At 37.2% G+C, this 25,337-nt stretch overlaps 1 protein-coding gene across 4 annotated transcripts in view; it reads right to left on the bottom strand.

Annotated features, from left to right (window-relative positions):
* Window positions 1–25,337, bottom strand: part of CHRM2 (cholinergic receptor muscarinic 2) — a 159,650-nt gene that overhangs the window by 68,987 nt on the left and 65,326 nt on the right. For 2 of the 4 annotated variants that reach the window (XM_033193137.1, XM_033193135.1), the window contains one exon: window positions 11,158–11,228. The exons of the other annotated variants lie outside the window; for them this stretch is intronic. The gene's annotated coding sequence lies outside the window, so the exon portion shown is untranslated. The remainder of the gene's footprint in view (window positions 1–11,157; window positions 11,229–25,337) is intronic. 4 annotated transcript variants of the gene reach the window in all.

Here is a 25,337-nt window from a genome sequence, read left to right on the forward strand (position 1 = left end):
GAATATACTGAATATTTTGCCAATAGTTAAATAGTCCCTTAGTTGGTTCCTAGTTCCTTCATTAATGGAGCTATTCTAGAAAACACACACATACACTTGCACGCACAAACACACACACATATACCACTGTGACGCCTGTTGTGTTGATAGGAGTGGGCTGCCACCAAAAGATGTCCTGAACAAAGCACAGAAATTGCCATTCAAATCCTTGGCCTCCTGCCGCAGATGAGTTCCTGACTTATTGTGCTGCCTCTCCAGCACAAAGTGAAGTGGGGTTTTGGCACTTGGTCTGTAGAGTCATCCAAGAGGATTGTCAATCCAGGCCAAAACACCTACTTCTTCCATTAGGCGTCTCTGAGAGACCTTGGAGTAAGGGGAGTCTCGCCAGCTTTCTTGAACAGCGAGTCCCATGGCTAACCTCACATTACCTCACATGTAGCCTTCCAGTGTGTTTGCTAAGGAGTCAGCAGAAGGAGAGGTCCTCACCCTATTGCTTTACACTTCCTCTGGTAAAATGGGTGTAATAATAAGAGAGAGAGGAAAAAAAACCTTTATATGATCCCATTCCCCCTCCCTGTTCCCTGTCTGCATTGATTTGTTGCTTTAGTTGTCACTAAAATATCTTCTTGGCAGCTGACCATACAGCTACAGACAAAGGGATTTGAGTTGAGACTAATGCGTCAGCCGTCACCATTTATTCACTTAATAAAGAAGGTTAACATTCGAATGCTCTAACAATAAAAAAGTATAGCAGTAATTTACAAATCCTGTGGGTAGAGGAAGAGTGGCAATGTGGGTAGAGGCTTCCCGTCTTCTTTTACAACTGATGCCCCATTTATATCTGTTTTACATATTGATGTTCAGTAATGGAGGATTCAAAAACCAGGTCTATTTTCAATCCAGGCTTCCTGTTGCTATCTATACCCATTCATCTTAGGTCAGAGTGAAGCATTTTTTCTAGATGACTAAGAGTTGACATTTCCCCTTAAACAGTACATTTATATTAAGGTTCATCTAGAAAACAGTTCAAACAGAAAATAAATAGTACTTTTAAAAGAATGTATAAAAACCAAGCAGGAATCAAAATAAAAAGACCGCTAACTAACAGTTCTTTCTTGCTCTCTCGTAAGGTCCATATTTTATATTCCATGCCATTCCAGAGTCTTGAAATAACTCCATCCTTCCATGAGATCACCTTCTTTGTCTTGTTCAAAATTATTTTTAAATTTTATTCTCTATGTTGTAATGTGATACAATTATAGTATCTCCCTTTTCCCCCATTAAAAATATACATCAGGGTGAACTGGAATCTAATATTTTTCCTTCTGAGTTACTTCTAACTCTGGGAGTAGTGTAAGGATGAGGGAAGTTACTCAGTAAATATCAGTAGAAGCATTACTTCCATTTATTCAAGTAGAATAAAATATATAAAAAAGAAATTAAAAAACACTCATTATATGTGCAGACAACAAGTAGTTAATGAGCATATGGGGATTTATAACATTTTGCATAAATAATGTATGTTTAAGGTGCCAAGTTGAAATTCAGGTATCAAGAGAACAGACCTTTATTACTTTTTATCAACTTCATTTTATGGTAATATTTTTCAAAAATTAGTCCTAAAGGGCATAGAGAATTCTCCAGATTTTAATGTGTGAAGATAGTTATTCCAAAATTCTGCAAAACCAACTGCCCAGACCAGTGACCATACTTCCTAGCATACTCCAACTGCTTGGAAGGGCAAAGGGTGCCCCTCAAGCACATAGAGACAAAGGCCAGGACATTCCTTTTGAAATGAATGCCAAGCTAAGCCATGTTCTGTCATGGCCATGGATATAAAGCTCATCCCACTCATGGCTGGAATTTGACAAATAATATGGTGACAGTGCATAAGCTTGAATGTATCCCATCTTATTCTACTATTAGAATCGACACTTTACCATTGGGAAATAATTAAGAGCCATTAAGAGCCAGGTAAAATGTGAAAACCCAAGGACAAGAGTATTCCAAGGAAGTAAACAAATACTAAGTTGAAACCCCAAAGTAATAGTACTAAAGGTGCCAATTTCACTCATAACATTATTATTCAGATCAGCAGTGTACTTCATAAGAATTGAGTTATGTCGGCCGGGCACGGTGGCTCACGCCTGTAATCCCAGCACTTTGGGAGGCCGAGGTGGGCGGATCACAAGGTCAGGAGATCGAGACCATGGTGAAACCTCATCTCTACTAAAAATACAAAAACATTAGCCGGGCGCGGTGGCGGGCGCCTGTAGTCCCAGCTACTCGGGAGGCTGAGGCAGGGAATGGCGTGAACCCGGGAGGCGGAGCTTGCAGTGAGCCGAGATCGCGCCACTGCACTCCAGCCTGGGCGACAGAGCAAGACTCCGCCTCAAAAAAAAAAAAAAGAATTGAGTTATGTAATGCACTAAAATGAATGGACTATAGAATATTTTGGCTAGTAAAGGAAGCAGTCAGGATGCATTTCAGAGTCATGAGAAATAAGGAGAACAGGTGAATGTTTTACTCAAAGGAGTTGCCCCATGTGAAAGAAAACACACACTTTTAATACACTTTTATGGCTAAATGGAAATTGGGCCTTCCAGAGCAATAAGGGAGACTGTGAAAAATGGTTTATCCTGGAGTTCCTCTATCTATGAAAGTAATTAACTTCCGACTGAATGAAAATTATTATAGAGATCAAGATCAGCCCCATTTAAATTGATGACTCATCAAGGGGAGAAAAACAATTGAAGCCACCATTGAAAAATGTTATTAGTGAAAAGGGAGTCTAGCTGAAGTGTTTCTGTCTCCATTCCTTTCTACAGAGCACATTCATAGCACAATTTAAAGAATTTATAATAAATCCTGCTATTATACAAATTCAAATATGCCATAACTTTCTGTTATATACAAAACCTTACAAAAAGAAATTTGTTTATTTTGTGTCTATTAATCTCTTTTTTCATGGACATCATTTAATCATTATGTATTCTTGAATGAAGGACATACTCACAGTTAAAGGAAGAGAAGAGGATAATATGGCAAAGAAAGCAAGAGAAAGATTCCTTGGAGTATCCTATTAGTACTCCCTAGGCTTCTCTCTTCAGTCATGTTCTTTTTTTGTTCTGAACACTTCAACTACCAAATCTATACTTCTATTCTAGAACTTCTGTTCTAAGCTTCAGGCTCATATATACTACCATCTACAACACAAATCTATGAGAATGCCCTTAAGAAACCAAGAAATGAAAGTTCAGTACTTAGGGTATAGTACTAGTAGGGGTATTAATACCATTAGGCCCGAAGTGGGAAGAGGAGAGGATTCCTGGAACTGGGAATATATGTCTGTGTTGAGGGATGTCTACCAAGATCTGTGGTCTTTAGCAGAGGGAGGCAACAATCTATAGTATCTCCCAGAAGGGGCAGTGAAGTCATGAATGTCTTAATCCAACTCCCCTCTTGTCTCTTGATCATCTTCTGATGCTTCCCATTGGTTGAACCCAACTAGCAGCTAAAGGATGGAAGAATCCATGGATGTAGTCAAGATCAGTCAGCTTCCTGGACACCAATCACGGTGAAAGAGTGGAGAATAAAATACATCCAGTGCACCTAACTTTTCAAAAGTCTTTCATGTTTTTTCTGTATTCTGATATTTCTATGTTGTTTGTAGTTCCATGAACTCACTGTTCATGGGAGAGAAATACACAGAAAGGGAGTTCAGGTACAGAATCTGTTGAATATGAAGAGGAGACACGCAAGGTTTGTCAACAAAAATAAAATAAACTGTGTTATTAAGTTTAGAAGATAATCTACAATTTAGTGAGATCTTAGAGAAAGACAAGTAATATGGAGGAAGAAATCGACAGAATCGTAAAATAACTTACATTATTTTGACCCTAAAAATGAGATGAGGATAACACATAAAAGAGAGAATGGGCCGGGCGCGGTGGCTCAAGCCTGTAACCCCAGCACTTTGGGAGGCCGAGGCGGGCGGATCACGAGGTCAGGAGATGGAGACCATCCTGGCTAACACTGTGAAACCCCGTCTCTACTAAAAAATACAAAAAACTGGCCGGGCAAGGTGGCGGGCGCCTGTAGTCCCAGCTACTCGGAGGCTGAGGCAGGAGAATGGCGGTAAACCCCGGAGGCGGAGCTTGCAGTGAGCTGAGATCCGACCACTGCACTCCAGCCGGGGCGACAGAGCGAGCCTCCGTCTCAAAAAAAAAAAAAAAAAAAAAAAGAGAGAATGCTGTAAGTTTGAGATTTCACACAAAGCTAAACATGTGTGTACCTAGTTTATTTGCTCAGACAACACACCACCAACTTTTTAAAATAATGGCATTGTGGAGGGGAAAAATATGTACATATATAAATGTATATGTATAGGTATATGCATATGTATATGATGCATATGTATGTGTATAAAGAATGAGGAGAGAATAATCTAGATGGCCTTGGATTATTTACTCTTCCCTTTTGGTAGCTTGTCAAGGTGTCAGCTCACTGTGTCTGTTACCTCAAAGGAAGAACACAAAGTTCTCGAGTGATAAAAGCATCTGAGCCCTGGAGGCTCTTCTCATAATAAACAGCCCATTTCTCTACCTAGATTCGTAGTCCACCAGTCCAGCTCTGGCCCAAGCTCTCCTCTCACCATGGTGAGAGGATGGATGGGAAAATGTCCCAATGCATGTGCCAGTCAGGGGCAGTGCTGTGCTGCTTGGATTAGTCTTCTTGCCTCCACGGTCAGTGTTGATGGACCTTCTGTGAGGATAAGTGGGGTACAACTAGGAACCAACAGATAATGCCTTTCTGATGCTGTATTGCCTTCTCCAGTTTTGCTTTGTCTGTCTGAAATATATATATATATATATATTTCTTTTTCATTAAATTTTAAGGCATAGGATGCCTGCTCTGCACAAGCAATTTTTGGTTTGCATGTCTGTTTCAGCCACTGTCTATGAGCTTTCTGAGGAAAAAGTCATATCCATCCTTTTCATTTTCACTGCCTGTCAGTAGAATGCACGTGATAGGCATTCAGTGAATGTTTGCTGAATGAGTAATTGGGCATGTGGCATAACTTAATGTCCCATGGCTGTGAAATTTTACTAACTATGGGTTTCTAAGGATAGACAAAACCAATGAAAGCACTCATATAACTTAAGATATTTGTGATTTTGGAAAGTCACAGAAAACACAGACCAGAAAAATCTATCTATACACTTAATAGCGTTTTGGTAATTTACAGAGGATCAGGACTCTACTGAGGTCTCTGAAGGGTCCATTTGTCACTACCAGAAATTCAGTGGTATTAATATTCACAAGCAACATAGGGGTAGTGGGGCACTTAGATGCTCAGTCTCTAAACAGTCAGACTGTATCTTAATTTTACTGACGTGAAACAATACAAAGTGAAACAAAAAACAGAGCCAGTATACAAGTCTGTCAAAAGATGTCTGACAGTGTAGCGACTCCTCAAAGACCTAAAGACAGAAATATGATTCAACCCAACAATACCATTACTGGGTATATACCCAAAGGAATACAAATAGTTCTATTATAAAGACACATGCACATGTATGCTCATTACAGCACTCTTCACTATAGTAAATACATGAAATCAACCTAAATGCGCATAATGATAGATGAATAAAGAAAATGTGGTATATATAAGCCATAGAATACTATGTAGCCATAAAAAAGAATGAGATCATGTCCTTTGCAGGAACATGAATCCAACATGAAACTGGAGACCATTATCCTTAGCAAACTAACACAGAAACAGAAAACCAAATACCTTATGTTCTCACTTATAAATGGGAGCTAAATGATGGGAACACACGAACACATAGAGGGAGCAACTGGAGCTTATTGGAGGGTTCTATAGAGGTCAGAGAAAGAAGAAGATCAGGAAAAAACTAATGGGTATTAGGCTTAATACTTGGGTGATGAAATAATCTGTACAACGAACCCTTGTAACACAAGTTTATCTGTGCAAAAATCCTGCACATGTACCCCTGAACTTAAAAAAAAGTTTTAAAAAAGATGTCTGAGAAGCAGTTTCCTAAAGTAGAAACTCAGTCATCATGGGTAGAGAACAGCAGTATAGAAGTCAGATGACCAGAACTTCACTATTGAAGAACATAAACAATTTGAACAATGCCACTGATTCTCAACTTCTCTTTTGTGAAATGACAGGACTAGATAATAAGATCTTTGATATGCTTTAATTAAGTCTATAAATCAGTAAAGCAATTAGAAGAATAATAGTAGAAGAAGAAAGGAGAAAAAATGAGGAAATAAGAGGAAAATTAAAATACTGCTTTTAACAGAAGGTTTTGCACTCTGTAGTGAGAGAACATGGCATAGTTATAAATATATTTTATGTCATCATATTAGAAACACATAATTATTTGCCCAGTTCCAAATGTTGGAAAGGTATTGTGGATATCTTCAAAGTTTCACTCATGAGTTGGACAACTCTTTTCTCTCTCCACATCCTCACACGCCCTCGAATCTACTTCTGCCCTTGTCCAAGTGGGACCAATAAGCTCTGTTCTGCTCCCACCCACCTTAAAGATCTGGAATTTCAGTTTAGCATTTGAGAGTCTATGGCGACAAATCTTGTACATTTAACAGGGAAGTAATCTAAACCTGCTTGTAAATAAGAGATGCTCCAAAGATACTATTTTTCTCCTCAATCTGAAAACAACTGAAGAAAGAAGAGAAAGAAAAGAGCAGGAAGAAAAGATGGGTGCCAGGACCTGGAAAACCTATAGCAGGAGGAAAGGCAAAGAATGCATGTAGATGAAAGGTTGCCATTTCAGTAGAAAAACAGGTCTTTTCTCACTAGTCAATTAACCATACCATACAAGGAAAGTGATCCAGCGCTTACAATGGTGAATGTGGAGGGTGGGAAGGAGTCAATGAAAGAATGAATGAATTCACTGAAATATTGTATAAGTTTCTTCTATCCCAGAGCCCAAGTTATTCTTTCCGGATATCATTAGGATAGGACAGCAAATCATCCCTTTTCGTCCTCTTCTCATATGCCAACCCCTCACTCCCTCTTTTCTTATTTGCAATCAGAGAGGGAAGAATGCAGATCTGCCAAGTGCGTTATAAATACTGCAAAACAAAAGGGAAGTAAGCTGCAGTTATAGAACCTGCAGCTGGTCAGCAAACCAGTCTGTCTAGCAAGTCATATTTTATTATTTTCTTCTCCAAGTGTCATTTCTCTAGTGCCTATTATATATCTTACACAAGGTTTCACATCAAATCTACATTCACCCCCACCTTTCTCCAGACTGGGAGGTGCTGTGCTGGTGGTTGCTTTACAACAAGTTCTATGTATCTTCAAAATTGACAGGTTTTCTTTTCTCATCCATATGCCTGGCACCTTTTGCCTCATTTCTATTAGAAGGATGAAGTTGAAGTAACAAGAACCATTCTAGCTGGATATTCCACATGGTCTTACTCAAATAGCTTTACCCAGGGGGGCCTCCTCTGTTTGAGAATGAGGAGTCTCAGGAAATGGAGGCCATGTCGGGCTGGCTCACATATGTATTTCCAGTGCTTTTGGAGACTGAGGCAGGAGGATCGCCTGAGTCCAGGAGTATAAGATCAGCCTGGGCAACTTAGGCAATATGCAAAAAATAAAAAAAAACTTAGCCGGACATGGTGGCATGTGCCTGTAGTCCTAGATACTCCAGAGGCTGAGGCAGGAGGATCACTTGAGGCCAGGCTGCAGTGAGCCATGTTTTTGCCACTACATTGCAGCCTGAGGTACAGAGCAAGATTCTCTGTCAAAAAAATAAAAAAAAAAAGGTTCGGGGGATCATGCTATTCTTGTAAAAGCACTGGACTTGTTCAGCCCTGATTCAGAATCTTCTACCAATTTACTATGTTACTTTTTGCGCTTCTTCATCTGTTTTTATTTTCTTTTTCTTTTTTTGTTGTTGTTTTTAGCTTGAGGACTGAAATTCAACTTTATTTATTCATTTACATTATTCACTGGAATTTTTATTGCAATTTCAATTCCTACAGTGGATGTTTTTGAGATTGGGGACTTTCCACAGAATGCTAAATTCCTTCACAGATGTGGGAAAGCCTCAGGCACCATCCATTTCCTGGCAAATAACCCCCACTCCTCTGAACTGAAGACGGGTATCGGGTATCCTGGAAGCTTCCATGGAAGCCTGTCATTGCCTCAACTACCCTGTTCCCCACCCCGCAGGGACAGGAGCATCCTGGAGGGGGCTCCACCTGCATTATGATTTGCATCTCTATTGTCCTACAGGGACCTTTTGCCTCCCAGAATCCACACTTGTCCTAATGAGGAATGAGGGCACTTCATCTTCTTGATGCAAACTCTACATTTAATGAGATGATCTTAATGAAAAGATCACCCCAATAGAAAAATGAGCAAAAAGCCCCACAAACAGGAGAGAAAACATTTATGACCAATAAAAAAGAGATGTTTAGTCTAATTAGTAATCAGATTATTAATCAGAAAAATGCAAGTGAAGACCACCATGAGGTATCATTTTACTCCCACTAGAGAGGCAATAACGACAAAATATTATAATACCAGGTGATGAAAAGAATGTGAATAAATGTGATCCTGTCCACATTGCTGGAGAAATTTTCCCCTATGGAAAACAGTTTGGTCTTATCTCATGAAGGTGAATAGTTCTAATTTTGTAACTACTAATTCCTTAGAGCACAGGCTTATGCTATAGAAAAAACATTATGTTTGAATCTAATAAGTGTATTTACCTGTATTTTTATGGATTTAACAGTACAGAAACAATACTCATGAATGAAGGGGTTAATGTATTCATGTGGGATTTCATATTTTCATTTCAGAATATTTTTAAAAACATCTCACTTGATCATATTAAAAGTCAAATCATGTTTTAAAAAGTTGATGTTATTGCTACTTTTTCAAGATAAAGAAATAGAAATTATTTGACTCATATAGAGCAAGTATACATCCAGAGCTAGATGTGAATTCTTTTCAATTGGTATAAAGAAGGGATATTCAGACAGACCTGGGTTTGGATTTTTTTTGTTTTTCCAATACAGGATCTTATTCTGTCACCCAGGCTGGAATGCAGTGGCACAATCATAACTTATTTCATCCTTGAACTCCTAGGTTCCAGCAATCCTCCCACCTCAGCCTCCAAAGTAGCTAGGACTACAAGTGCACACTACCATGCCTGGCTGATTTTCTTTTGTTGTTGTTGTTGTTGTTGTTGAGACGGAGTCTCGCTCTGTCACCCAGGCTGGAGTGCAGTGGCCGGATCTCAGCTCACTGCAAGCTCCGCCTCCCGGGTTTACGCCATTCTCCTGCCTCAGCCTCCCGAGTAGCTGGGACTACAGGCGCCCGCCACCTCGCCCGGCTAGTTTTTTGTATTTTAGTAGAGACGGGGTTTCACCATGTTAGCCAGGATGGTCTCGATCTCCTGACCTCGTGATCCGCCCGTCTCGGCCTCCCAAAGTGCTGGGATTACAGGCTTGAGCCACCGCGCCCGGCCTTTCTTTTTTTTTTTTTTTTTTAGTTTTGCAGAGACAGGGTCTTGTTATGTTGCGCAATCTGGTCTTGAACTCCTGACCCCAGCTTCCTAAAGTACTGGGATGACAGGTATGAACCATGGTGGTGCCCAGATGGAGTTTTATATTAAGCACTTGCTGGCATTAATAATTATGGGATAAATATTTTACCTCTCTGAGTTTCTGTGTCTTCATCTTTTAAAAAATAAAGCTACTTATCTCTATATTTTGGAGTTATTAATGAAGATTAAGTAATTTATCTGTAGTGTATTAAATATTAGTTTCTGATTCCTTTTCCTTCTGTATTACAGGCCTCTTTGCAATGAGCCACTAAGAAAAAAAGGCCATCTATCCAAGGACACTGCCCAGTGTCTTTGTGTGACTAGCACAGATACATCTTTGGTCTGCTGTTCTAGATAGGTAATAACATCTTGCTGTTTGTTCTTGATGTCCTTCTATCACGCCCCCTTCATTCCACCTTGATTGCCTTCCATAGCTGCACTCCCTTCCCTTCTTGTTCTGAAATGTCTGTGGATCCCCTGTGAACTGACTTGATGCTACTTCGCATTCCGAAGTATGCTTCTCTCCCAGATGATCAACAGGATACTGCTCACTGCCTCACTCCCTGTTCACCAGAGGAGCTATGGTGAAAGAAAGGACTCATTTCTTTTTTATTATTCAAGCTATTTCCTCTTAACCAAATAAAACCAACTTGACATTCATGACTATTTAATCCTGCCTCCTCTGCCACATAGCCAATCCATGGTCACCCAGTCACTTTCACAACATTTTGGCTCTGGACTCATGATATTCTTCCACACTTCCGATTCCACTAAGAGCATGGTTGACTTAAATGTCCACACAGTTGACCCATGAAATGTCCTAAACTAAGATTTTCGTGACCTCTTCAACTTTATTTGCCCTCACTTCTACTCATTTTCAGTGATCCACTCCCATTGGCGCAAGTTTGGTCTACTTATTATAAATCAGAATTATTCTATCCTTGAAATCTTAAACTTTAATATTGTACTTTATGACTTCAATTTAGTTTTCCAGCTCACCAACTTTCTTTCTTCCAATATATCAACCACTGTAGAAAGACCCCATAATAGGCCCTCTATTTATCTTCCAGTTAATAATGTTTCTCTTAACTGCATTTTCTCATTTTCATGTCTATCTAGATGATAGTTACTCCATAGTCCATTACTTTACGCGTTGGTGGATTTGGACCACTGGCTCTTTGCTGTTGTATAGAATCTGTCCTGTGAACAGAACCATTCTAGATACTCTAGCAGCAGAGTTAACTATTGCCTACTGCTGCATAAAATCCTCCAGCCATAAGGACTGGAACCACAATGAAGAGAAGATCCTAGCCCCACCAGAAGTAATCTCTCCCTCCAAATTTCCTCAATAGCCATTTCAAACCTTCACTGCCATTCTCAAATTTCCCCAATTCTTGCAATTGTCTCTTGTCTCATGTATTATTAGGAATTGAGGCTACTAAGAGAGAAAGGCCTAGTTACCCATCCTTGCCAACTATTGACTTATCTCCAGTTGTACCTAAGATTTTCTCCTGACTCTGTGGAAGTCAGCCTCACTTACCTTCATTGAATGTCACTACCAGGTTTCAGCAACGCTAGCCTTCTCAAGGTCTTTAATCTCTATTTTTTGATCTGTAAATTATAAACATTAATAATAATATTAGGAGTAATCACTGTCTTTAAAGAAGCAGGCTTCTTGCAGAAATCCAAGACAGGAAGAATTTCTACAGGTTAATAGATGCACAACATAAAGAAGCCTCCTGGGCAGATGGCCAAACCAGCAATGTTGAAAGAGCTGTAATAAGCTTTCCAAGGAAAGATTGTGCTGTTAGTCAGATTGATAAAATCCATAATAATTACTTGACTACATGTCTACATTAACCTTTGTCATCAAAGTAGAAAAACCTAAATACCTCAATGATCAATTACTGTATTGTTTTCCTTCAATTTAATATTTTATTTGTAACATTATTTCTATCCTTCGAATATTCCCCATCCCTAGATATTAAGACAATGAGAAAACTTAAGGAAAAAAAGGCATACATATTTTTTTCTAGATCAAATATCTGTCTTTTAATGTTTTTCCTTTCTCTGCTACTTTCCCACATAAAATAAAATGAAAAAAATAAAAATAAAAGAAAAACAAGCAAACAAACCATGACCGTTTTCACAATGTTCCAAACTATTTGCTGGCTTTGGACACAGGATCTGCCAAATCTTTCCTTAATCTGCTGAGATGGTGAAGGTTTAGTTGACGTTATCACTGGAAATGCGAAGTGAAAACTACTTGGCTAACATAAAATGGAGGATTTTATTTGGACAAATATTTCAAAAGAATGAATCCAGTGACTAAACCTTTTGCTCCCGTGGGCATACCATCTACTTGGGAAAGTAACTGCAATAATTCTTCTGATTACCATTCCCCAGGTCTGTAACTGAAGACCTAGAAGCTGACGGTGACCCAAAAGGGCCCTACAGAGTCAGAAAGTGGCCTTTGAGATCCTTTTCTTCCTTCTTGGAGAAAAATTCTTCCATCTTAAGTATTTCCATACCTACCTGCCTTTAATTTGGAGACAGATCATTATGTGAATATTTTTAAATTATGATGCCTCTGTAGATTCAAGTGATTTACAAATGTATTTACAAATGAGTAGCATTATTCTACTTGTAGGATGTTTAAATAGAAAGAAGCACAGAAAATACAGGTATTAAGCTAAAGTATACATTCTGTATTGGGAGTGTATTAAAAATAGAACCAAAAAAACCCCACAAAAACAAAAATATGAATTTTTCCCACTGGACTTTCAGTCACAAGAAATCTATGAAAATGGGTACAGTTTATTGAGATACAAATGAACATATGATGGAAATAAAATTACACTTTTCTGAAATATAGCAATAGCACGAGTGAAGTCTTTTTAGATTGTAAAAATGTTGAGGGAAAAGCTCTGTCATGTTTTATGTATCATTGTATCTCCTGCTACTCGGCAGAGTGCCTCATTGGTAGGCATTCAATAAATGCCTTGCAAATTGATACACAAATAATTTAATATAATTTTATCAGCTCTTATAACCTATTTGGATACTGTTTCCAACATCAAACACCTTGAAGTTAGAATTTCTGATAATATATTCAAATACTTTAGGGTCATACAATACTTTACATTTTCAGAGCATTTTTGCATACATTATATAACTTAATTTACAGGATAATCCTGAGATAGATTGTTATTCCCTTTTGCCAGCTGCAGCAATTGAATCTAAGAAGAATTGAATGATTTGCATGATGTGAATTTAGCTAGGAGCAAAGCTGGGACAAGAGTGTCTGCCTGGCAGTTCCTAGTCTGGTTCTCTTTCCATTTCAACATACTGATATTTTTCAATCTACATAGCATAAAAATGTTATATAGTATTTGCCTCTCCTCTCACAAAGAATAAGAGTGTCTGCTTTATCAAGTAGTGCAGATTAACTGAGATTAAGTAAGATAGGAAGTGCTTAGTGTTTATCCAGGCACACAGTAAGTGCCCAGTAAATGATTGTTGAAATGTAATATGTTAATATTAGCACAAATAAAGAAACATGTCTTAAAAATTGAGGTGAGAATGCCTCCTGGAAGATTTTTCATGCTATATATGACTGAACCAAAGAAGAGCCCACATAGCCAAAGTAAGAGTCAGCAAAAAGAACAAATCTGGACACATTATATTACCCAACTTCAAATTATACTACAAGGCTATAGTTACCAAAACAGCATGGTACTAGTATAAAAACAGGCCAATGGAACAAAATAGAGAACCCAGAAATAAAGCCAAATACTTACAGTCAACTGATCTTCAATAAAGCAAACAAAAACATAAAGTGGGGAAAGGACACCCTATTCAATAAATGGTGCTGGGATAACTGGCAAGCCACACGTGGAAGAATGAAACTGGATCCTCATCTCTCACCTTATACTAAAAGCAACTCAAGATGGATCAAAGACTTAAATCTAAGATCTGAAATCATAAAAATTATAGAAGATAACGTTGGAAAAGCCCTTCTAGACATTGACTTAGGCAAAACCTTCATGACCAAGAACCCAAAAGCAAATGCAACAGAAACAAAGATAAATAGATGGGACTTAATTAAACTGAAAAGCTTTGGCACGGCAAAAGAAACAATCAGTTGAGTAAACAGACAACCCACAGAGGGGGAGAAAATCTTTGCAATCTGTGCATCTGAAAAAGGACTAATATCCAGAATCCATAAAGAACTGAAATCAACAAGAAAACTAACAAACAAACAATCCCATCAAAAAATGGGCTAAGGAAAAGATACACAAATGGCAAAAAACATATGGGAAAATGCTCAACATCACTAATTATCAGGGAAATGCAAATAAAAATGATAATGCAATACCACCTTACTCCTGCAAGAGTGTCCATAATCAAAAAATTTAAAAAATAGATGTTGGTATGGATGTGGTGAAAAGAAAACTTTTACACTGCTGGTGGGAATGTAAACTATTAGGTTGATGCAAAAGCAATTGTGGTTTTTGCCATTAAAAGTGATAACAAAAACTTCAGTTGCTTTTGCACCAACCTATTAGTACAACCACTATGGAAAACAATGTGAAGATTCCATTGAACTAAAAGTAGAACTACCATTTGATCCAGTAATCCCACACCTGGGTGTCAACCCAGAGGGAAGAAAATCATTTTATGAAAAAGATGCTTGCACACGAAATGTTTATAGCAGCACAATTTGCAATCGCAAAAATATGGAACCAGCCCAAATGCTCATCAATCAACCAGTGGATAAAGAAACTGTGATTTTATATATATATATATTATATATATATATATATATATATATATATATAACACACACACACACACACACACACACACACACACACACGGAATATGACTCAGCCATCAATTGGAACAAAATAATGGTATTTGCAGCAACCTGGATAGAATTGGAGACCATTATTCTAAGTGAAATAAGAATGAAAAAACAAGCATTGTATGTTCTCACTCATAAGTGGGAGCTAAGCTATGAGGATGCAAAGGCATAAGAATAATACAATGGATTTTGGGGACTTGGGGGAAAGGATGGGAGAGGGTGAGGAATAAAAGACTACTCACTGGGTACAGCGTATACTGCTTGGGTGTTGGGTGCATCAAAATCTCAGAAATCACCACTAAAGAAATTATTCATGTAACCAAACATGTTCCCCAAATGATCTGTTCCCCCAAAACCTATTGAAATAAAAAAATGAAAGCCAACTCAGAAGGTCATTTTGGTCCTATTAGTGCAACTGTGGTCAATAAATACACATTCACATATCAGAGAGTCCTATCTGCCACAGAGTGTGAACAATCTTTCAATTTGTGTCTGCATTAGTGTCTTAATGGGTCCAGATATGCCTTGTTGTATACATGGGCAGGAGGTATCTATATGTATTAAACTCTCTGAAAGAAGTCGATTGGCCAGTGTTTTGCTTGTTATTTATAAATATGCACATTCCCTTCTTTTGAGACATTGATTTTGAGATACTTTGTGTTCTCCATAAGTGAGCTATGGACCATTAGAACATTCTCCTGTTGAATTTCTGAGATAGTCACTGATACTCTTATCAATTTGAAACATGATCCGGGCTTGAAAGACTTGTGAGTTCCTGTTCCCATTTTCTGGTCTTTGGAAGAAGTTCTTTTACTCTTTTCCTAAACTGCTCTCAGAATATAATACCAAATTAAATAATCACTGATTCTGGAACAGTCTTTTGATCAATGAAGTATTAGCTTGGCGACTGTTACAAGCATAATAGGAACACCATATATCATAGATGCATAATTTAACATAATTGTATAACTCATATTATAATGCAAAGGGTCTTAGGCTGCATTAGTAAAAGAAACAAAAATGCTATTCCTGTGGCAGAAAGTTATGTTCCTATTATCCTGTTTGTTTCCAACGTTTTTGGGGAAAACAACAGTTGTAAGCTACGTTGTTTCCACCGGAGCTTAAAGGCAAAGCAGGAAGCCATACAATATCAGAAATAGTTAAAGGCACAGAATAAAAAGAGCACATGAGAAGAGATAACATGTCTAGGAGGTGATAGATTTATTCAGTTCAGCTCCAGAGACATTACTGAGACAACCTCTCTAATGATTGGATGTCACCAGGAGGCAGATGACAGCTAAAAATGAGCAAGAATTCTGATGATGGTTGTGCTCCCATAATGAGATAGGCTGCACTGCAAAGTATCCAAAGAAAGGCTAAATGGCTGACTGTTATTTGAGCTGAAGACAGAGCCCCAGTGTAAGCTGGGCTAGTTGACCTCTAAGTTCCCTTCCAACCCTCGGAAGCTATGATTAAAATGGAAATGTGAGTCCATATGCAATTCCTAGCACAGAGTGAAGACGCTGACAGTAAGTGGTTAGACAATAATATGAAGGACAAAGAAAAATTTTGAAGGGAAAAGAAAAGAGAGAAGAAAAGAACTAAATAAAAAAAAAAATTCTCTTGTGCATTGTCTGTGGCCGCCCCAGTGACTGTCTAGAAACCAGCAAAGCATGAGAAAAATCAAAGAGGATAAAGAGATTTGGGAAAACTAAATTATTTCTCTGCATTCCTCTTCGCCACAGAAGATGATGAGAAAGCGGGCTGCCCTGGGATTATTCTTCCCTGACAGTGAAGGTGAGCCTCTGTCAAGGAGTGATGTGTCAAATGAAAGGGCAAAGGGACAAGAGGAGAACTAAAAATGCCATACATCACAGAGAAAGGATGCAAGCACTCAAAGAACGAGAGAACGGCACTCTGGGCCTCCTAACAAAAACGTGTTTTATCTTTCAAAATAGGCACTCTAAAAATTGAGTCCCGCAGGGGTGCCCTTCTTGTGATTGGGTTTTAGTAATAGAATGAACACTGGTCCTTGGGAACAGGTGGCCAGAAGCACTTCCTAAGGGAAGGAGGAGGGTGAGCTTCTGGAAGCTGCCAGGACACAAAATCTTGCTTTCTCCAGTACATAAAGAAGTTAAGAAAACACTTGCTGTGGTTTGCTTGACTGAGGGTCTTTTCTTGGAGCTTCACAGCTGCTGCAAAGGTTGGGGACCTTCAGAGAAATGACAGTAGTTCCCAATGAAAGAAAAACAACAGACCTCAAATATTGCATTTATCATGTCTTTATTCTATTCTCTTAATGTGCAAAGGCCTACACTGGATGTTCAACAGTAAGACTGCTACCAAGAATAGCAGGACTCCTTGTACCCCACTTCCTCTTGAGGTGTGACTGTAACTCTAATGGCTGAGCAGGTGTTTTCAGTTCATTATTTTCATAAAACCTCAGAAGCATCTGAAAGATAGAAAGTTCCTGTTGAGGCCTAGGAAACAGAAACTCAGAGAGGTGTATTTACTAGCCCCAGGTCATATAAGTAGAATTGGACAGAGCCAAAGTGTTGAAACTGAACTGTCTAACTCCAGACCCTACAATTGTCCCACTAACTTATGAACCACATCCTGGCAATTCAGCAGAAGCATCCACTACCACAAGGATACCTCTTCTCCCTTACAATGGTATCAAAGTTAACAATGACAAATAATAAAAGAAAGGAAAAAACAAAACAAGCTCAGTGACAGTGATATTCTCAGGGGGCACTTCACTAGACTTTGCCTGTAGTTACATATATATGTTTCAGCAGATGAGTCCAGACATATTTACAGGTTCAAAGAAAAAATCAGCAACACACTAATAACAGTTCGGGAAAAGACAAGCCTCTCTCTCGGCTGCATGAAAGAAGCCCAGGTGGGGAGAACAGCGAACCGTGCAGGACAACACACTTTGCTTCACTTCAGTTACTGTTGATTTGAATGTCTTGTTTATAGTAATGGTGTAGAGATCTAGCTATTCACCCATGTTCTTCTCTTAACTGGCTATAGGTTCTTGATAAATCATGTGACGTTTTGGAACTTTATTTTCTCATTTGATATTGATGGGATGGGACTGTACTATGTCCGAGGCACCTTTTGGTTCTAAAAGTAATGACTCTGGATTTTGGTTGCAACCAGATCATGAAAGATTTTGCATGCCAAGTTAAGGTATCTGGACTTTATCCTGCATACCATGGAAGAAGCACTGAAGAGTTTTAAGCTAGAGGCTGATACAACAGCGGTAGTATTTTTGGAAAATTAATCTCATAACAGGATGCAGGATGAATTGTACTAAGAAAAGCTTAGTGGTATGAAGTTCAGATAAGAGGTTAATGCAGTAAACCCAGGCCTCAGCAGATAAGGGGATGAACTAGGACCCTGTTCTAGAATCTTTATGTAGGACCATATTATTAGCTGGGCAAGGTCAAACCCCTGTTGCACTTGACAGTCCTTCAAATGTTAGGAGACAGTATGCTTTTACTTGGTCACTGCTCTTCCAAGATAAACGTCCCCAATTGTAACAGCTGATCCTCAAATAAGTATTACTTAATGGGTAAAGGTATTTCAAAGCCAAGAAAACACCTATACTTAATTGGTTGTGTTATATAACCTATCTAATTTACAGTTTCTTCAAATGCAAAAGGAAAATAATAGTACATAACTCCAAGAATTTTTGAAAGGATTAAATACAAATGCTTTAGTTCATGATTTGGAGCTTATTCAATGTTCAATAAATAGCAATATGTTATTATTTTTATGCATCCTACTTACCTTGTCTGTTACTATTTCAGGTTGAAAGTGCTTTTTCTTAGTTTGTGATTCAGAATTAATAGTGACAATTGTACTGGCAACTGACTTTGAGCCAGGTCTCATTTTGAGCATTTGGCTATGCTCTTAAGTCTCAATAACTTAGTAAGTTATGTACTACTATTAACTCCATTCTACAGTCGAAGACATAAGGTACGAGATGATTGAGTAACTTTCCAAAGTCACACAACTGTAAGACAATCACAAAACCCATATTTAACAGGCAAGCAAATTCCAGAGACTATGTCTTTAACCACTACAGAAGGCTTCCTCTCTGATCTGTCAATGCGAGTATACTGTACTGCTTCAAATACAGGCAGCTGTCGAAGATTGTATCCATGGCTTTATAGCATCTGAATCACATCACTGATATATCAATTTTACTGTTGCATGAAGTGATTCTTTCACATAAGCTGCTATATCCTTTTCTTGTTTAGTTTGTTGTTTGAAACTTAGTAGATAATGTACTTATTAACTTAAATACCACTTAGTTTTGGCTCATTATTTAAACCTACTGATGTTGCTTACATTTATGATTCTAAATTTTAAAACTATCCTGTTCAGGTCTTCTCATCCACAAATATATTGCTTTTTATTAGTATTTCATCAGAATCATTAGGAAATGTGTTACAAACCTAAAGAACCTAGTACAGAATAAAATCATAACTAGTAAGCTGTTCCTAAGCTAAAATTATTATATAATCAATATTCACTGGATATAATTGTTTAACTGGCAATGAATTTATATAGATAAATCGTCTTGCATTTCACAATATTTAATTTTCACTACAAGCATATTTTCTCCTGTGAAGTTTCATCAAATGTCCATTTTTATATACTGAAATATGTGCTTTATTCTTTCCACTCTATTAGTTATGTGACTTTTCCTTAATTTATTTAATTTTCATAAAGCTCTGTCTCTTTACTTGAAAAACAGAGTAAGTCCTGCTATACTTACTTTATTTTTTGTTAAAGCCAAATTAAAGAACATCTAAAATTATTAACTTGACATCCCAACCCAGAATCTTATTTTAAAGAGGAAAATGTAATAACATTTGCATAGAATGCTAACATATAAAAAGTCCTTTTGTGTATTTTTTAAAATTATTTACTCTTTGCAACAACCCATTAGTTGGGCAGAGTAAATAATATTATCCTTACTTTGCAAAAAAAGAAACACTGATGCTTAAGAGGTCAATTTCCCAAATTGCGAAAGGCGCACTAGAACTTGAGCTCAAGTCTGTTTATCTCAAGTACATATTACTGTTGTTAAAACCAGTAAAGCCTTGAATGAAGTTTCAAGTTAAATAGCTCCACACCTATCTAAGCCTAGGAAAGGAGACATATAATAGCAATTATTTCTCAAACAAAACAAGACTACTTCTCTTAGAGGGAAAAGAGGTGATTGATATTATCTTGGAAGGAGCATCTGTGGCAGTTTCCCTTCTGCTACTGCTTCCTCATGGGGACAAGTAGGTTGATGTCTGCATGGCCCAGTGGAACAGAAATTAGCAGATAATTTCTGAATGAAGTTGTGAAAGGAGACTAGCAAAGGCTTCCTACACTAAAGGAATCTCTAGTTATCCTGCCTCTTAGAATTGGAATTATGTAAGTGTTCAATGGTTGCACAAGAACTCTTCTTTTAAAAGTCATTAGCTAAAGATTCAGTAACACAGGTACCCTGAATGAGAAGTAACTTGCTGTGCGATGGACTCTTCTAGAATAGCGGGCAGAGATAGTGTTCGGATCCTGACAAGAAGAGGAGACAAGTGCCAGGTCATGTAACTTTATCTCCCCTAGCTGACCAATTCCCAACTCCAGAAATGTCTGCCCTCTCTCATACACCATTAAGTTCAGTAATTCAGTTACTTTCAGAGTCCTGTCTGTGCCAGTGTGCTTGCGCTTGCTATCAGCAAGCCATCAGGCTTCATTTCTCTTTTTTTTCTGATACAAACCCTCAATTAGGACCAACCACAGGAGACTCTTTTCCACTAACTCATGCAAAAAATGTCATCATGGACTGTGTGCTTGGTGGTGAAAGAAAATTTGAGTTCTATTTCCCCTTTCTAAGTGATATGTAATGGTCACGTCCAGTGTCAGAAGTGTGGAAATCTCAAGATTTGATTCTCTATTTTTTCAAATCTATCTCACATATTTATGTCAATCACAAGAAAATTCTTTATATTTCTCCAGTTGGATAAGTGCACAAGGCTTATGTTCTCATCAACATACTTGAAAACCTAATTATACTAAACCAGATGTTGTGTTTAACACCAGTAGATGTGACAAGTAGTCGGTTTTTTACAGTGACACAAATATCAATTCAAACTGCTCTGACTCTACACCGGGAGCTGGATTCTAATGTGATCACAGTCATTGCTTCGTATCTTATTTTTAGTTTATTAAATAAAAAAGGGTGATCAAGCATTGAATGTGCTATAATATACTGAATCTACATGCAATATAGATCTGAGAAAAACAATTAATATTCAAAAAATTGAGGAAAAAATAATTTCTATGTTAGGATCATTAAATTCTGAAATTATTACATTTAGTTTTACTTCTTGTTTAAATATAAGAATTAGAGTGAGTAAAAAGGAATTTTTGTTAGAGCCCAAATTCTCTCTAACTTTGGATGTTATTCTAACTGTCCTGAACCTGTGTGTTTAAGTCACCAGGGAGGATAATTTCATTTCTGTGGCTGTTGAAAGCTGTGTCATTCTTTCTGTAGATCCCTGAGTAAATCAGAAAAATTATTGAAAACTACCTATTTTTATTCCAGTCAAAGTCTCTGTCTTTGGGGCTAGAGACACTCAGATATATTAGTATTCAGAATGTAATGAAGTACAATGTACTCCTAGTTTAAATCACTTTGCTTATAAGAAACTCTATTCATGTCGACTAGTTTGATAAAAATGGTTTGATCTTAAGATTTGAAGGCATGGATGACCTTGGTCTGTCTGAAATGGAGCAGATTACAGGAACACAGTAACACAAAGTCTCCAGCTGTATCGAGACACCTTAATTTAGAGTCTTTTCAACTTGGGAAGAAAGCAAGCAGAAACATAGAAGGATAGTACGAAAGAAAATTCTAAATGTATTATTAGAACCTATTAAAATGTTGAAAATATTTGAAAATTATAATTGATTTTGTTTCTGATTACAAAGTAGCACAAGGTAATTGTAGAAAATTTAGAAAATTGGGAGAAGCAAAACAAAGAAAATGATACTTGCACTCAAGGTCTGTATTACTTTAGCTCTCTATTTCTAAGCATATATAAAACTCAGACACAGACATGTACATGCACACAGACTCAAACATGCAGTTGGGTCTTAAATAATTTATCTATGACTGATCTGTAATCTGCTGTGATGGATTTATAGTTTGAATTATGTCATTCATTTTAAGACAATTTTTACAATAGTCATTTAACGGACCAATTACGTATCTATTAGTCATCTATTCTATCTAGCTACAGTACAATGTGTTGTGATATTTATAGTTTTTACCCTTTGTTCCTGAATATGAGAAATTCAGAGATCAAGGGGAATTTAAAATATTCCTTTTGCTCCATGTGTCTTGATTGGAGTATTTATATATTTTAATCTAAAGTATATCAGAGGCAAAGGCTTTATCCAGACCACTAACATTAGCAGTTAACCACTTGCTTGATGTTAGGAGAGAACATGGCATTGGAAAACTACATTATTTCATGCATGTTGGTGTTTCAGACAATTATTTTTTATGTTGTACTAGAGTGATGATGAAAAATACCGCCCCCACCCAAACATAAACTTGAATCTTAAAAATAAATTTTGACAAGAGTTCCAAATGAGGTAATCAGTGTGAAGCTGCAATATACATTGAAATTAAACACCACTTTCCCAAAGGTACAGGAAGGGTTGTATCATTGGTAAGGCAGCGACAATGGGAGGAACTGTAGTGTATTTTTAATGTAAGTATCACTGAGAGTTAATGGTAGAGGCTCTGACTTTGGTGTAAGTTTGTTCTGTTTTCTTAGGAAAGAAAAGGTTTCTAGAGGACTCAGGTTTAGGTGAAAAGGAAATGAGTTGTTCCCAGTTCTAATCTAGACAAGTCTCTCATATTCTCAGAGGATAGGAACACTTCTATGAATACCTGTACCAATTCTAATGGAGTAATGATCCTTTTAAATAAAAATAACAATAGATGTTATGAGTTTAAAGAAGTCTCCCTGCCTCCAATGTAATTTAACTCAATAAAAATAAGAGAATTGCAGAGTGGGGCCACTTAATCAAACAGTGTGTTCCAAAACAGCTGCCAATGGAAACAGCTGCTCCTAGAGAGGACAAATTCAAGTTGAAGACAATTTGTAAATCTCAGTGCCTGTTGTTGAACGTTTCCTCTTTACTCTTGTTTAAACTTCATCATTAGATTTTCAGTTGTCTAGTCGTACCTACCATTTTAATGAAATCCAGCTAGATTTCAAATGATCGTCTAATCTACTGTTTTGCCTTGAGGTACTATGTACTCACCCAAATTCTGGTACCTTATGTGACCCCAACCTTACCTGACTTCTTTCATAATTGATGCTGCATGCTTTATATAAGAAAATAATTTTCCATATATGCACAGGTATGTTTCTGAGGCCTCTATTTTATTCTTTTCACCAATGTGTTTACCCCTTCACAGGAGTACAGTGCATTAATTAATATAACTTCATGATGAGTCTTAATATATGATAGAGCAAAAATCTGCAATTTCCCTGGTCCTTTATTCTTATATTTAAATTTTAGACTTTGTTTTATTTCTTTTTATTTTATTTTATATCTTATTTTATTTTATTATTATTACACTTTAAGTTCTAGGGTACATGTGCACAACGTGCAGGTTTGTTACATATGTATACTTGTGCCATGTTGGTGTGCTGCACCCAGCAACTCGTCAGCACCCATCAACTCGTCAGCACCCATCAACTCGTCATTTACATCAGGTATAACTCCCAATGCAAATCCTCCCCCTTCCCCACTCCCCATGATAGGCCCCAGTGTGTGATGTTCCCCTTCCCGCGTCCAAGTGATCTCATTGCTCAGTTCCCACCTATGAGTGAGAACATGCGATGTTTGGTTTTCTGTTCTTGCGATAGTTTGCTGAGAATGATGGTTTCCAGCTGCATCCATGTCCCTACAAAGGACACGAACTCATCCTTTTTTATGGCTGCATAGTATTCCATGGTGTATATGTGCCACATTTTCTTAATCCAGACTTTGTTTTATTTCAATCAGAATTGCACTGAATCTAAAGTACAACTAAAAGACAATTCATATCTTTAAAATACCATTTCCTTAACCTAGAATGCATCCTAATTTCCATTTATTTAGGTCTTCATTAATGCATCTTACACTTTTATAATTTTTCCTATTTATGTCTTGCATATTTACTATTTATAGTTTATTGATAATCTTTTATAAGATAACAAATAATGTCCTCTTTGTAATTTTTTTTTTTTTGGTTATTTGTAGGGCATAGAATGGCAATTTTCTGTTCATATATTAATCTTTTGCTTAGCCAGCTTGCAAAAACTCTTCTATTATTTTAAATTTTTTTCTGGAGATTGTATTTGGTTTTCCATTATCCAAATTATATTGTTTATAAATAATGAGAGTTTAACTTATTCTTTTCCAAACCCTATCCTTCCAATATGTTTTTGGGGGGCTTTGGGAAAATGGTAGAATTAGATTTTTTGAATAGGAAATATTTGGATTTATTTGGCCAGAAAGGAATATTGTTTAAAATAGCTAGCAAAACGTCCAAGAGGGAGTTCTAAAAGACAAATAAGTGAATTTGGACTTTATTCGAATTAGGAAGTACTAAAACCATCATAGCAAACTGTCACAAGAACAGAAAACCAAACACCGCATGTTCTCACTCATAGGTGGGAACTGAACAATGAGATCACTTGGACTCGGGAAGGGGAACATCACACACCGGGGCCTATCATGGGGAGGGGGGAGGGGGGAGGGATTGCATTGGGAGTTATACCTGATATAAATGATGAATTGATGGGTGCTGACGAGTTGATGGGTGCAGCACACCAACATGGCACAAGTATACATATGTAACAAACCTGCACATTATGCACATGTACCCTAGAACTTAAAATATAATTAAAAAAAAGTTTTGAAAGACGATTAGATGCTGGAAGAGTTATTTGGAGTATAGGACTAATTAAAGAGAGAAAGACTACAGAGGCTGGCTAGAAAATAATTTTAGTCATCAAGGCAATAAGTGATAATGGCATGGCATGAAGTATCTCTGTGGACATGAGAATAAAAGATAGAAAACAGATGTTAGGTACTATCCAGGAAGAGACTGACTTACCACAGTGTTCAGGAGAAGGAAGAACAAGAGAGGGAAGAATCTAAAAGGACTTCAAATTTAATGTTTGGTGACTAGAAAAATAATGGTATTGACAGAGAAATATAAAAATCCATAGGAGAAATTGCTTGGGGCTTTGGTTTCCTGACTTATTTGCAATTTTTTAAAATTAAGGCCATCCTATTCACAAACCATCAAAAACCATCCTAGTCACTTGCTTAAATATCTACAGCTCATTGATTTCTTAGTTTAATCACAGAGCCATACAATTGTCTCCATGATCAATGTCAGAACATTTTTTACCATCTTCTGAAAAAACAAAACCAAATAAAAACAGAACAGAAATCTCATACTCATTAGCAGTTACTTGCAATTTTCCCAAACTCACAAACCCTACTCAACCACCACTCTACTTTCCATCGTTGTAGATTTACCTATTCTGGAATTCAGTATAAATATAATTATATGGTGTGTTTTCCTTGGTGATGGACTTCTTTCACCTAGAACACTGTTGTCAAGAATTATCTCATATATCAGTGCTGTAGTCTTTTTTATTGGTGAATAATATTCCATTTTATGGAAGTATCACATTTTGTTTATATATTCATCAGTCAATAAAAATCTGGGTTATTTCCACTTTTTGACTATTATAAAGAATATT

This window comes from Trachypithecus francoisi, unplaced genomic scaffold (genome assembly GCF_009764315.1).
Source record: "Trachypithecus francoisi isolate TF-2019V2 unplaced genomic scaffold, Tfra_2.0 Lachesis_group4, whole genome shotgun sequence".
NCBI classification, from domain to species: Eukaryota; Metazoa; Chordata; class Mammalia; order Primates; family Cercopithecidae; genus Trachypithecus; species Trachypithecus francoisi.